The following is a 13,752-nucleotide window of genomic DNA, read 5'->3' as shown; positions in this document are numbered from 1 at the left end:
TGCTTGCCACCTCTGCTGGGTTAGCCCCCCCATATCAAAATTTTTGAAAAAAATCTTATGCAGTTTTAGCTCTTTGTTAGATCAACCATTGTTTGCGTTAGATCTCATACAGAAGAAGCAATATTAACAGTTATTTGCTGGGGGGGGCTAACCTGTCATCAGCCCCTCCTTATCAAAAAATTGACCAGTTAGCTATTTTGGAAGCTATTTGTTAGATCCGGTAAGATCAAATGGTTTTAACGTTAGATCTCACATACTTAGAGACATATTCAGTTATTAATTATCAAATTTTCTGGCCAGAAATCATTCAGGCTAATAGATATTTGTTAGATCCAGTAAGATCAAGTGGTTTTAACGTTAGAGCTCACATAATTTCAGAGATATTCCACATGAAAATAGAGATATTAGGGGGTACATAAGGTACATCCATCTTCAACCGTCTCTGGATGGTCTCTGGAACCATCTTTGGATGGTTCTAAAGCGGGTGCCTGTAGTCTCTCCTCACATCTCTATTCACCTCCCTGCCTCATTTAGCTAGCCCACCTTCTTGCAAAGCAGGCTGGGCTTGGTAGTTCCACCCCCTGTAGAAATCAGTGGGGCTGTATTGTGATGAGACTTCAAGTCCCGTGGTCCTCTGTTGCTGCTTAATTGGCTGCCTCTCCCTGCCAATAGGGACACAGGAAGAGGAAAGGGAGGGGAAGAAATCCCCCACAGGGACTGACAGGCGTGCTCTCCCTCAGTGAATGCCTGTGTCAGTGTTTATTCAGTCCGGTGATTGCTGGCGGGAGGTGCGAGAGCGCGGTGATAGAGTAGCCCCCGCTACACACTCCCCCCACCAAAGGACCTTTGGTCCGCCAAAGGAGTTAAAGAGTTTATGACCTGTTACATGCTTTTGATATACACATGGAAGAAAAAAAACAGGTTAGTGTGCACAGGAAACCATACAATTTATATCTGCATAAAACCCTAGCAGAGGAACATCCCACCAATTAGCATAGGAGGGGAGGTTGTCCTGCCTACAGGCCACCTTTACTGGAATTGCCCAGCTAGATGTGGCAGTGGGTGAGTGTCAGAAACCAAGAAATCAGGCAGAGACAGAAGTACAGTTAAATAACACTTGTTTAATAATAAAAGTAAAAAGAACAAATGTAGTCAAAACATAGCCAAAGTTCAGTAACCGGAACGGATAGTCAGCCAAGCCAGAAGTCAGGGATCAATGTAGTGGAACAGCAAGCAGGATCTGGAGCCTGAAAGGATGTCAGCAAAGCAAGTCTTGAACAGGATCGCAGGAGATTGTTTCTGTGATGTTGACCGAGGCGAAGGCAGAGATGCTCTGGACTGGACTGCTTAAGTAGGCAGGACTGACAAGCAGGATATCCTCAACAGCTGAGTAACTGTGGAGAGATAGGAGTTGGCAATTATCTGACAGCTGAGCGGCCAGCTCAGAGAAGGAAGGGCTGAGCCCAGCCCTGACAGTGAGTTGGGATTGTCCACCACCAAATCTGCGGTGGAAGGGTCAGTTACTTCAAGAGTCCTTTTTTGCAATGAGAACGACCTCCTCAGAGCTTTCACCCAAAGTATCATATGTTAGTCTTTTGGACAGGTGAATAACCCTTCGCTCTTGCTGTTTTTTAGGTTCTGGGGTTACAGGCACATTGGTCTCTTCTTCTTCCTGCATATTAGCTTCAGCTTCCTCAATGAAGGATGGAAAGTCTTAGGGGTCTGTTGTCAGCAGGGAAGATTGAGGGTCTTCCAACTCTTCAAAAGGTGGACTTTAAGGTACAAACTCCGGAGCCTCTGGCCTGAGAGTCACCTCAGTCACTTTGAGAGGAGAAGAAAAGGGGTGGGGTGGCAGGCCCTGGCATTTGAGACGGCCACAGACAATCTTTCTCTTCATCCTCGATGTTTTTATCTTCAGCAAGGGTACAGAGTGAGATCTAGTCACTGGCTAGGATCTTTGAGAGGCCGTGGGTCTGGACTGTAAATGGCTGTGGTGGCACATGAGCTGCTTCTTGACAGAGGCAACAGATGATTGCGATGCCAAGTCTTAAGCGGGCCTGTGCTTGCCTCTGGCCGGATTTGATATACTGGGTGTCCTGGCAGATGCTTGCAAACGACATAGGGCTGTGACTTCTAGCAGTCATCCAACTTGTGCTTTCCAGGGACACCCAGGTTTCTCAGCAGTACCTTGTCATCCAGCTGTAGGTCCTGCACTCGTACCCTGAGGTCAAAGTTTATTTTGTTTCTATGTCCTTGGGCATATGAGGCATCTTGAGCCTTATCATAGGCAGTTTTCAGACGTTTCTGCAGGCGATCTACATACCATCTGTGTGAAGTTGCTGTGGTATGGTCGAGGGATGTTTTACCGAAGGCCAAGTCTACTGGTAGCCGGGCCTACGGTCCGAACATCAAACTTTAGGGAGAGTAACCTGTGGCATCATTGGTGGTGCTGTTATAAGCATGCACAATAGCCACTATATGCTTGCTCCAGTGCTACTTATGTTCTGAATCTAGAGTTCTGAGCATATCCAGGAGGGTTTGGTTGAATCTCTGGTTGAAGATCTCCTTGAGGATGATACGGGTGGTTTTAGACTTCCTGTTGCCCAACAGGTCTAAAAGTCTCTTGATGAGACTACTCTTGAAATCTCTCCCTTGATCAGAGTGAATGCGTTGGGAAAGACCATAGTGCACAAAGAACTCCTCCGCGACGCTCTTGGCCACTGTGGATGCTTGTTGGTCCCTCGTGGAAAACGCCTGGGCATACAGAGTGAAATGGTCAGTCACTGCCAGGATTTTTCCCTGCCCGCTCAGATCAGGCTCTAAGCACAGAATGTCAATGCACACCACCCCCGTGGGTCCCTGCCCACTGGGGCAGCTCGGTGAGGCAAAGTCTTCCTTTGTCTGATGCAGGAGTGGAAATAGTCCTTAACTTCAGCCCGCATGCAGAGCCAGTAGAACCGGTCCCTCACCAGGTAAAAAGTCCTCTTGGGCCCTAGGTGGCCATGGTTGTCGCATAGGGCAGTTAATACTGTCTCCCTTTGTTTTTCAGGTAGGAATAGCTGCCATTTTTCTTCAGAATCCTCAGAGGGGCCCCTTTGGTAGACCAACCCTCTGTGCACCTGAAACCGATCCCACTCTCGGTGCAACAGATGGGTTTCCTTCAGGGAGTCTGAGGAGCAAGTCAGGGCGTTGGCTCTCCAAGGCCTTCAGTGCCAAGCTACAGGGAGGGTCCTCCAACTGGTCCCTCCGCAGGTCTTTCTTTGACAGCCTGGGCAGATCTTCATCCCCGACTTGGGTGACATTGCAATAACATCTGGGGACACCAGCAGTTGATACTCCAACCTCTTCGGTCCTGGATCCTACTCCAGGTTGATGTTCTGCTCCTTGACATAAGGCTCATACCCCTTCAGGTTTCAGCTGGGCCTATTCTTCTGGAGAGTCTTTGGAACAATGGGGCCTTCTTGACAAAGCATCCACCTCTTGTTTCCCAACCCCCGTCGATACTTCAGGCTGAAAATAAACCCTGATAGAGCAGCCAACCATCTGTGACCCGTGGCGTCCAACTTTGTAGTGAGGATGTAGGTGAGAGGATTGTTGTCGGTCTTGATCACAAATTCCGCTCTATACAGGTAATCCCTCAGCTTATCCACCACCGCTAAGGATGAGCTCTGGCGTGTTCGCACACTCCGCGTGCGGAGCCCACCAGGAAGTCGGCACGGCGCAGCGCTAATCACAGGCAGTGAGACATTTCCCGATTTCTGCAGCCACACATTGGGAAAATGTCTCACTGCCTGTGATTAGCACAGCGCCGTGACGACTTTCTGTGGGCTCGGCACGCGGAGTGTGCGAACACGCCAGAGCTCATCCTTAACCACCACCCACTTCAAGGCCAGGAACTCAAGTTTGTGCATAGGGTAGTTCTTCTCGGCGGGGGCCAAGTTCCGACTCATGTAGGCAACAGGCCGTAGATGGCATTCATGCTCTTGATATAGCACCCCACCTAACCCATCTCGACTGTCGTCAAAGTGTAGCTCGTATGGCTTGGTTGGATCTGCATAGGCCACGACTGGAGCGGTTGTTAGGCTTCACTTCAGCTGCCTAAAGCCTCCTCACACTTCGGAGTCCATTGTTCCTGAATGGACTCTCTCTGGGTTTTCTGGACCCTCCAGCTGGTCTGACAGGCTTTGCCAGATCAGGGTCAGCGTCTTAGCGAATCTCTTGACAAATTTTCTGTAATAAGAGCAAAATCCCAGAAATGACCTAAGTTCAGTCACGTTGGTAGGCCAGGAGGTAACAGCTTCCAGCTTCTGGGGGTCGGTGGCCACTTCATCAGCAGACACAATGTGGCCAAGGTAGTTGACTGAGGGTTGATAAAACTGGCACTTTTCCAGAGACAGCTTCAACCCCCTCATCATGGAGTTTCTTCAAGACCTTCTGCAGACGCTCTTCGTGCTCTTCCAGGGTCTTGCCGAAAAATATCAATTAGCCGGGGTGATTTTTTGGTCTAAGTACACCAACACCTCGATTAGTTTCATGTCACCCACGGTCTTCTCCATTAGCCTTTGGAAGGTGGCTGGGGCACCAGACAGGCCTTGATGCATACGGTCAAATCCAAAAATCCCCTCCAAGGTAATGAAAATGGTCTTCTCCCGATCCTCAGGGTGCATGGGGATTTGGTAATACCCACTCTTCAAATCCAGCATGCTGAACCACTTCGCTCCTGACAGGCTCTGCAAGGCATCTTCTATCCTTGGGGTGGTATATATGTCGGGAATGGTCCTTTGGTTCAGCGTCCGGTAGTCAATACCCAGCCTCAGTGACCCATTCTTCTTCCGTACCACCACTATTGGGGAATCGTATAGACTCTGGGACTCTCGAATGATACCTGCCCTCTTCAACTCTGCCAGTTATTCACGCAGAGCCTCCAAGTTCCCTAAAGGAATCCATCAAACTCTTTCCCTGAACGGCTTATGCACTCGAAGCGATGGATCCGGTATTGGGCACTTTTTGCACACCCCACATCAAATTCACTCTTGGAGAATGCAGCCTGCCATCTCAGGAGCTGAGTCTTGGCCCTTTCTTTCTATTCAGGCAAAATGGGAGTATTCTTCGGATAGAACTCCTCCACAGAGATTCCATCCTTTCCTCCCCCCACCAAATCGGACAGCGGGACTGGGGTGGCCAGATTCACTTGTCCCAGCAACAACTGAGCCGGCATCTTCACTGGCGCGGCTGTTATTTTGCGGACACTAACCAAGATCTCATAAATCAAATAAGTGCAGCGCATAAAGAAAGGAAAGAACTAAATACTAAAAATTAATACGTTCAAAACTAGTACATTTAAGTCCATAAGGTCAGAAATGAATAAATTCTTCTAGTTCACCCAGGTCAGTCACTTGACAGCAGAAGAAAATGAGTAAATCATGAGGATGCCCTTACCAGATCAGGTGGACCCCTTAATTACAGGGAGTCTTTGGAAACATAAAAGGACCAATGGCACACTGCTCCGCTGGATGTCATCTGCGGGAAACGATCATCAGATGTCCCGGGATCCGGAATAGCCAGGGAGAACGGTGCAGATTAGGTGGACCCCTTAATTAAGGGGGTTTATAGAGACTTAGAAGGACCAATAGTACACTGCTCTGCTGGATGTCATCTGCGGGAGGTGATCATCAAGTGTCCCGGGATCCGAAACAGGCAGGGAGATTGGTGCTTGGATTACAGGGTGAGCGGCAATATTCCCCACAAAAGAGATAAGGCGAGATCTTCCCGTGACCTCTTTGCAACCCTTTGGGTGAAACCACCTCGGGATTTATCTCCACTCCCATGTCTTCTCTATGTCCGTCCGTTTCAAGGACAATGAAAGGGCCTGGTTGCTTCCAAATTAGCTTGACAGATGCTCGTAAATAGGCCACTTTACCAGCCTGTAACACCTTCTCACACTGGTCCAAGCACCAGATCTTTCCCACTCCTTCAGCTGGAGCCTTCTGTTTTTGTACCAGGCGCTGGTAGGCTTGTCTCAGCATGGGGTTCACACTTGTAGTGCCCGGCTCCAGAACAAGAGGTGTCAACAGCCTTCTGACAAGATCAGTATTGGTCCCTATGATGAGAGAACTCTTACTTGGCCCCTGGTGGGCAAGGATAGACCACTGCCTGAGTGTCAAAGGTCTTGGCTTTCCCAGCCATGGAGGGATCGAAGGTCAGCTTGACTGGTAGATCATAGGGGAAGTTCTGAGTCACAATGCCCCATATCTGCAACTCTTCCAACTTCTGCAAAGGCAGGTGTTTGAGGTGCCTGTCATAGAAGTCCCTGTAGATAAGGGTCACTTAAGCTCCGGTATCCAGAAGGGCCTTGGTGTAGACTCCCTTTACTTGGATGGGACCAACAGGAGAAGGTCTGACCAGCTTGTTAGGGAGAGTGGAGGAAGTGGTGGCCCTGGCCTGTTCGGTGATTTGTATCCATGCTCCTCCTTGTATCCAATGCGGAGATTTTAATTGGACTTAAGTCTGCCCTAAGTTCTGGGAGTCTGGTGTGCATTGACTCTCCGACACCAGGCAGCATGTGTCAAAGGAATCGGGAAACTGGGTTGCTTGGAGGCAACAACGGGGGGCCCTCTGCAAGTGTTTGGACTTCCGCTGCTGTCTCTTCGCGTCATTGGTTTTGAGCCAGCTACCGTAGATGGGCACCCGGTTGGCTCCTTCACCAGAGCCCTCCGAAGTTTCCCTCTGGCTTCTGGCACTGTGCTTCAGGCTTCACTGGGCTTGGACACACCTGTCGATTTAATGTACCACGTAATTTCAGCATTACCTTGGTATGCTCGATGGCACTCCTCACTGGTGCACGTGTAAATGCTCATTATTGGCTCCGATATAGACACTAGTATGGATATTCATGCATCACTACCAAATATCCATAATATCCCTGTAATTATGGATAATCAAACATTAAAATCACTTGATCTTACCGGATCTAACTAATATCAATTAGCAGGGGTGATTTTTTGGCCAGAATATTTGATAAGAGGGGGGCCAGCCCCCCTCAATCACTTAACAAGTCTCTAATTATGTGAGATCTAATCTCATCCTTATGTACCACCACCTAATATCTCTAACGTTAAAACCACTTGATCTTACCATATCTAACAAATATCATCTATTAGCCTCAATGATTTTTGGTCAGAAAATTGCATGTGGGGGGGCCAACCCGTCCTTATGTACCAACTAATATTTCTATTGTTATGTGGAATATCTCTGAAATTATGTGAGATCTAACGTTAAAACCACTTGATCTTACCGGATCTAACGAATATCTATTAGTCTAGATGATTTTTGGCCAGAAAACTGCATGTGTGGGGGGCTAACCCTTCCTTATGTACCACCTAATATCTCTATTTTTATGTGGAATATCTCTGAAATTATGTGAGATCTAACGTTAAAACCACTTGATCTTACCGGATCTAACGGTAAGTGATCTATTAGCCTGAATGATTTTTGGCCAGAAAATGTGATAAGGGGGGGCCAGCCCCCCTCATTAATCACTGAAAAAGTCTCTAATTATGTGAGATCTAACGTTAAAACCACTCAATCTTACCGGATCTAACAAATAGCTTCCAAAATAGCTGTTTGGTCAATTTTTTGATAAGGGGGGGGCTGATGACGGGTTAGCCCCCCCAGCAAATAACTGTTAATATTGCTTCTTCTGTGTGAGATCTAAGGCAAACAATGGTTGATCTAACCTGATCTAACAAAGATCTAACAAACTGCATAAGATTTTTTTCAGGGGGCACTAACCCGGCAGAGGTGTGCTTGCCTGTAAGGCAAACTAATGAAAGGTAACAAGTATGTAGTACCTATAGCCATATAGTTCAGTATTACAATAACATATAAATTCAGCAATAATACCAGTTGTTCGATAGCCAGTAGCTCATAGTTGTATAAATTAAGTAAATGCAGCAGGTGATGTAATGCATGCACAAAGTAGACACTTATGTAACCACTGAGTCATCATCAATGCATGTAGAGGTATAGTCTAACCTTCTGTCCCAAATCTTATGATATTTAACTGCGCACGTTCTATGGATGTAAATAACTTTCTTCGATGGCAATGTAAGGTTAACAGCAGCCACCTAGTTCTGGACTGTTGGGGGTGAAGTCCTGAGCCATACCCTAGCAATCAACATTCTAGCCATAAAAAGTGTTTCTTGCAAGAAAATATGTAGTTGTTTGTCACTGTTCGGATTGGGGAGGAGACTCAAGAGGCACTGCTTGGGGCACAGGGTTAATGGTGAGCCCCTTCGATCTTGTAGGAACTGAACCACCTGTGACCAATAGCCTTGAATAACAGGGCATGACCATATCAAATGGTATAAAGTGCCGCTGGTCTCACTACATATATACATATAAAAGCAAAAAGATTTACTTATCAGTTTATTTTCAAGTCATTAAAGTGGAGCTTTAGCCTAAGGAAAGAAAATTGTCTGACAGGCAGGATTTTTAATGCAGAAGAGACATGCTTTGTCTTTTCTGCATTAACCCTTTCGCTGCCAGGCCCTGTGCTCTACTTTTAAACTCAGGTGGCCAGACTATTTTTGCAATTTTCCCATTGCCTTTTTATTCTTTTTTTTTATCCTCCCCATGTTGAGGGCATGTGACCTGGTACGGTTCAGGAGGGGGGGCACTCTCTCATCCCCCCCCTCTTTTCCTGCAGCCTGCCAGGTTGCGTGATTGGATAAGGGTCTGGTGTGGATTTTTGGGGGGAACTTCATGCCATTTTTTAAAAAAATTTTGGCACGGAGTTCCCCTCAATATCCATACCAGACCTGAAGGGCCTGGTAATGGAATTTTGGGGGAGTCCCACGCATTTTTTTTTTTTTTTTTTAAATTTTCAATGACTTTTATCTGTATTGTCGGGACCGACAATTCATTAATAGCCGGCACTAGTAAATGACTTTTTTTTTCTTTAGAAATGTCATTTTTCTCTCGGACTGTTATAAACATGGAAACAGGCGCTACTTTATAGGCATACTATAGACACCCCCCAGGTACGAAGTTTAACCACTTCCCGCCCGCTCTATAGCGGATTGACGTCCGGGAAGTGGTTGTGTTATCCTGACTGGACGTCATATGACGTCCAGCAGGATAACATGCCGCAGCGCGCCCCCGGGGGCGCGCATCGCGGCGATCGGTGGAGCGGTGTGTCAGTCTGACACACCGCTACACTGATCTTGGTAAAAAGCCTCCGGCGGAGGCTCTTTACCACGTGATCAGCCGTGTCCAATCACGGCTGATCACGCTGTCAATAGGAAGAGCCGTTGATCGGCTCTTCCTCACTCGCGTCTGACAGACGCAAGTAGAGGAGAGCTGATCGGCGGCTCTCCTGGCAGGGGGGGTCTGCGCTGATTGTTTATCAGCGCAGCCCCCCCGCAGATCACCCCACTGGACTACCAGGGATGCCACTAGGACCACCAGGGAAGGGGCAACGTGGATGGCCAGGTATGTACCCCATGGCCATCCACATGTGCCCAATCTGTGCCAATCAGTGCCCACAAATGGGCACTGATTGGCACTGTTATGCCAAAGATCTGCCCAGCAATGACCAGATCTGCCCAGCAATGCTATATCAGTGCCACCTGTCAGTGCCCATCGGTGCCACCTGTCAGTGCCCATCGGTGCCACCTGTCAGTGCCCATCAGTGCCACCTGTCAGTGCCCATCGGTGCCACCTGTCAGTGCCCATCTGTGCCCATCAGTGCCCACCTATCAGTGCCACACATCAGTGCCACACATAAGTACCCATCAGTGCCACCCATATATGCCAATCAATGCCACCTACGAGTGCCCATCAGTGCCGCCTATGTGTGCCCATCGGTGCCACCTATGAGTGCCCATCAGTGCCGCATACCAGTGCCACCTATCAGTGCCCATCAGTGCCACCTATCAGTGCCCATCATCAGTGCCCGTTAGTGCCACCTCATCAGTGCCACCTCATTGGTGCCACCTCATCGGTGCCCATCAGTGCCGCCGTATCAGTGCCCATCAGTGCAGCTATATCAGTGCCCATTATTGAAGGAGAAAGCGTACTTATTTACAAAAAAATTTAACAGAAACAAAGAAAAACTTGTTTTTTTTCGAAATTTTCGGTCTTTTTTTATTTGTTGCGCAAAAAATAAAAACCGCAGAGGTGATCAAATACCACCAAAAGAAAGCTCTATTTGTGGGAACAAAATGATAAAAAAATTGTTTGGGTACAGTGTAGCATGACCGCACAATTGTCATTCAAATTGCAACAGCACTGAAAGGTGAAAATTGGGCTGGGCGGGAAGGTGTCTAAGTGCCTGGTATTGAAGTGGTTAAAGGAATATTTCACTTTTATTGTTTCACTTTAAGCATTATTAAAATCACTGCTCCTAAAAAAACGGCCATTTAAAAAAAAAAAAAATTTTGCATTGATACATGTCCCCTGGGGCAGGACCCAAGTCCTCAAACACTTTTTATGACAATAACTGGCATATTAACCTTTAAAATTAGCACTTTAGACTTCTCCCATAGAATTTTACAGGGTGTTCCACGGCTTTTCAATTTGCTGCGAACAGCCAATGTTCGAGTCGAACTCATGTTCGTCTCGAACAGATAGCCCATCCCTACTCAAGATAAAAGTCATGAATGTGAATATCACTAGTATCTCAAACAATGATCCAGGAAGTTGAGCAGTGACACGATTGCAGAATTGCATTCTGTGAGAAATGCCATCATATTATGCCATGCAATTGTGTAGCCCTGGAAGGAGTACGTGACTTACAGAATTTGTTTACCTGCCAAAAGTATTATTTTATCTGTTTCTGCTTTTTGCTCAACTGTTTGCCTGGTCTTTTGTTAACCACCTAGAAACTGAAACTGAGTTTCAGAATGGTTTGTTTTTTGTATGCATAGAGCTTTGAAGAAACCTTTTGAGGTCTGGGGATGAAATGGCGCCACCCATTTACCTGCATGTTTTCTTGTGGTATATTTCCCCCACACATTAGATTTTATGAGCATTGAGGTTTCCTAGTAAAAAATAATAATGTGGCTTTCAGAAGTATTAGTATGGCTTTCCCCTAAAGCAAAGATTCATGGCAAGGGGGTTATATTTGTTATTCAGTAGATTATGTTCTGTTGTTAAGCATTGAGGTCCTGTAATATAGGTATGTTGACTACTCTGCAATCAAAAAAGACTTTGTAAACATTTCTTAAACAATTCATTTTCAAGGCATGATAGACTTTTTTGAAAGCATGTATTGATCTGAGATACTTCTGTTCAATATATGCATACTTTTCTGTTAGACCCCCTTCACACTGGGGTGGTTTTCAGGCACTTTAGCGCTGGAAATGGCCTCTGCTAAGCGCCTGAAAACTGCCTCCCATTTATTTAAGTGTGACTTTTCACACTAGCGCAGTGCGTTTGCAGGACGTTCCAAAAAGTCCTTCCAGTAGCATCTTTGGGGCAGGTTGGGAGCGCTGTATTTGGCGGTCCCAAAATGCACTGCCCATTGGAAAGAATGGGCAGTGCTTCCGAAGCGTCTGAAAAGAGCTTCTTTGGGGTTAAAAGCACCCCGCTAACGGCCGAAAAACGCCGCTTAAACAGTGGGGAAGCGCCGCTACAAAGAGCGGCGCTTTTCCACGAATGTGGCTGCGGCAGGAGTGGAGTCTGCAGGTATGTCTATTTCTTGTTTTTTGAGCTCCAGTTATTTTAAGGATAGGCATATTTCTTGTCAGGTGGGGTCCTTAGAAGCGCTGTCTGGGAGATCCCCGTGGGACATGGTTATTCATTCTTTCGGTGGTGTAGCTGGCTGGCCCCGGTGTATTCTGGCGCTTCCTGGTTCCTAGAACACACTGGCGTGATGGGGATGACGTCACTTCCTGGACACAACGCTGGTGTGGCTCAGTATCAGCACCGCGTTTGTAGAGCATGCGCTTCTTCAGGCCGTAGAAGGACTGAAGAATGAGCACATGCTCCGCAAACGCACCCCCCCACACCGATTCTAATGACCCCACCCGACACAGTGCTTAGCTACTGTACATGCCTGTTTTTGAGCGACACGTGAGTAGTTTAATTTTATTTTGTAATAAATCTTTGCTACTAAGCTACACTTAGAAGGTGCCTGTGCTTCTCCTTTTGTTGCAATAATGGACAATATACGTGCTTCTCCAGCTTCTTGCAGTCCAGGAAGTGGAGGAAGGACACCAAACACGAGAAAGGTTTACACTTAAGCTGGCCATACATCATACAATTTTCTTATTCAGTTTCCTTTAGATTTACCTTAAACTATGTAATGCGAGGGCCTGCCTGATTGCATACAAATTAAAAGTGTTTAGGTTTGACTTCATATTATATGGTTTTGGTAAATCTAAAGGAAAATTGTATAATGTATGGCCAGCCTTATAGTTAGTTTGGCAGTTTGTAGCTTGGCTGTTGCTGCCCTAAATTTGTTACTATAGTACTTCAATTAAACTGTTCCTAAATGCAAATTAGCTGGGGAAAAATATTACTGCTCTTAACACCGGAGGGGGGGGGGGGGGGAGAGACAAATGATCAGACGTTCCACTTTTGAGTGGAACTCCGCTTTAAAGTATAACTGAAGGCTAAACTTTTTTTTAGTTTTAGTGGATTGGGATTAGAACTTCTGTCAGGTTTTGCTGTCTGTGTCCCTGTTAGATTCTATCATGAGAACAGGCAGACTATTTTTGATGACCCTAGTGACATTTTGGAGGGATTTCCTCTCACTTCCTGTTGTGGGTATGGGACAGGAAGTAAAGGGAAAATTCCTCAGTGGGACACAGATTGCAAAAAAAAAAAAAAAAAAACCCTCCCCTACTCAGTCAAAAAAATTTAAACGTTTTGGCTTTGGTTCTACTTTAACATTTAGTACCTACAGAGAACTAAAAACACACCTAAACTTAAATTACTGTAGACATTATAACTAGAGCCCAGGTTAAAGTATAAACCACCCAATCAAAAGAGCAAGCCACAAGCGAACAGCCCCCTGTGTTTTGTGCAGAAGGGAAACCACTCACACAGAACCTCAGCAGGACCTGGAATATAAAAGCTTTCACTGTGGTAGCACCGACTACTACAGTAATTTTTCAGCTTTCCCAGTGCCCCCCATAAGGTATGAAATATGCATACTTACAGCGGGTAAAATAAGTATTGAACACTTCACCATTTTTCAAGGTAAATATGTTTCTAAAAGTGCTATTGACATGCAATTTTCACCACATGTCGGTAACAACCCATGCAATCCATACATACAAAGACACCAAAACAAATAAGTTTAGAAATTAAAGTGATTGTAAAGGTTCGTATTTTTTTTATTTTTTAAACATCTTATACTTACCTCCTCTGTGCAAGGGTTTTGCACAGAGAGGCCCCAATCACCCTTTTCTGCAGTCCCCCCACGGCGCTCCTGGCTCCTCCTCTTCTCAAGTGCCCCCTCAGAGAGCCACTTTCCAAGGGGGCACTCATGTGGGCATAGAATGCATTAGGGTGAAAAACCCTGAGGGTTTACAACCCCTTGAATTTTGTGTGTGATAAAATGGAATGACACAGGGAAAAAGTATTGAACACATGCAGAAAGGGAGGTGCAAAAAGGCATGGAAAGCCAAGACTGAACTGAAATCTGAAGACCAACTGAAATATATCAGTAATTAGAAAGCAATCCTGTTCCTTGTCAGTGCAAATTAATATCAGCTGGTTCAGTCTCAACTGATGGCCTATAAA

The 13,752-nt window shown here is 46.2% G+C and overlaps 1 protein-coding gene across 6 annotated transcripts in view; it reads left to right on the top strand.

The window, feature by feature from the left end:
- Nucleotides 1-13,752, top strand: part of ST3GAL6 (ST3 beta-galactoside alpha-2,3-sialyltransferase 6) — a 322,642-nt gene that overhangs the window by 210,029 nt on the left and 98,861 nt on the right. The window lies entirely within an intron of this gene.

This window comes from Aquarana catesbeiana, linkage group LG02, assembly GCF_042186555.1.
Source record: "Aquarana catesbeiana isolate 2022-GZ linkage group LG02, ASM4218655v1, whole genome shotgun sequence".
Taxonomy (NCBI): domain Eukaryota; kingdom Metazoa; phylum Chordata; class Amphibia; order Anura; family Ranidae; genus Aquarana; species Aquarana catesbeiana.
The sequence above is the reverse complement of the archived record's forward strand: the minus strand, read 5'-3'. Positions and strand labels throughout refer to the sequence as shown.